The sequence below is a fragment of the Phaethon lepturus genome, unplaced genomic scaffold (assembly GCF_000687285.1).
Source record: "Phaethon lepturus isolate BGI_N335 unplaced genomic scaffold, ASM68728v1 scaffold56434, whole genome shotgun sequence".
In the NCBI taxonomy this organism is placed as follows: domain Eukaryota; kingdom Metazoa; phylum Chordata; class Aves; order Phaethontiformes; family Phaethontidae; genus Phaethon; species Phaethon lepturus.
In genome coordinates this window covers 10749-12043 of record NW_010533651.1, presented here as the reverse complement: position 1 = coordinate 12043, position 1295 = coordinate 10749, and the positions used below count along the sequence as shown (strand labels likewise).

At 52.0% G+C, this 1295-nt stretch overlaps 1 protein-coding gene across 1 annotated transcript in view; it reads left to right on the top strand.

Moving 5' to 3' along the window:
* Window positions 1-6: 6 nt before the first annotated feature.
* Window positions 7-1295, top strand: part of AIFM2 (apoptosis-inducing factor, mitochondrion-associated, 2) — a 6148-nt gene continuing 4859 nt past the window's right edge. The window contains exons 1-2 of the mRNA XM_010285237.1: window positions 7-22; window positions 935-1050. The gene's annotated coding sequence lies outside the window, so the exon portion shown is untranslated. The remainder of the gene's footprint in view (window positions 23-934; window positions 1051-1295) is intronic.

Genomic DNA, 1295 nt, shown 5'->3' with positions numbered 1-1295 from the left:
CTCCGTGCCGCCGTGGAGAGCGGTAAGGGCTCAGCTGATTCCCGCTGCTTTTCCCCTGCGTGGGTCCCGGTGGGCGAGCTCTTATCCCCACCGGTGACTGCAGGAGCTTGGAGGTACTCGGGGAGTAACAAGGAACGGGGTACTGAAAGTGCCTCCTCTGCCCTGCTGATGGTGAAAGACTTGACGTTTTCTGTCTGAAAACAAATACTTGGCTCTGGGAGGACCCACAGACCGTCTGTGTTAAGCTTATTGCACGTCTGCTGGGAAAACTGAGCAAAAACTGCTCGGACGGGTGTTGTTGTTTTTTTTTTTATTTGAAGAGTTTAGAAGGTGACTAAGCTAAAACTAGCAGCAGCTGGAAGGGATGAGTGAATGTCTTTCTGTATCTGGTACGTGAAATGTCGAGCAGCTCAGCAGCTCAGCCCTGGCTGATAAGATTCTGTTGGTGAGCTGCTCAGGCTTGTCTGGGATCTCACTTGGGAGGCTGGGCTAACCCCATTACTCCAGTCGCTGGGGACTTAGAGGGAATATCTCATGTTCAAGGCTGGGAACAAGCATCAAAAGGATGTCAGAAGCTTGATCTGAGAGGCGGATAACATGAGAAAAAGCCTCTGACATCCTGCCTGAAACGCCCTGGACCACAGTGGGGCACTTACCGGCAAACCAGTAGAGGAGATTCTGTACAGTGAGCAGAGACAAAGCAATCTAGCCAAAGGTGTCACCTGGCCTCTGAGGAGCTGATCTTGTCACCATATCTGAGGCAAAGGTGCTAAAGCTCATTTGCCGGGCAGAGGTAACACACAGCAGGGGCCCAGCCTGTGGTCCCAGGTACATACAATGTTTTTGTCTGAGCAAGGACGGCATGAGGGGAGAAGAGGGGCTGGTTAACCTCCACAGAGGGAGATCAGTTCCCTGTTGTCTCCTCTTCCCACAGGATTTGCCAAGAAGACTTTCATCTCCTACTCCGTCACCTTTGGGGACAGCTTCCGACAAGGCAAGGTTGTTGGCATAGATCCTGGGAGGCAACAAGTCTTGCTCAGTGACGGCGAGGTGGGTGGTGCAATAACTTGCGATGAGTAACTTGGCTGCCTTATGTGATCACCTGCTGATGCGGCGAGTCAGCCTTCAGCAGGGCATGTTGTGAACCTCTCCTTCTCGGGGTTTTTCTTCAGCTATGTCTTGGCTGCGAGAATGCAGTACTCCAAATCTAGGCTATGTTGGCTTTGACCGGTGATGTCTGGTTGGAAAAGTGACTTGGAATTTGGGTTTCAGACTGCTGCCCTTGCTTAGAGTCC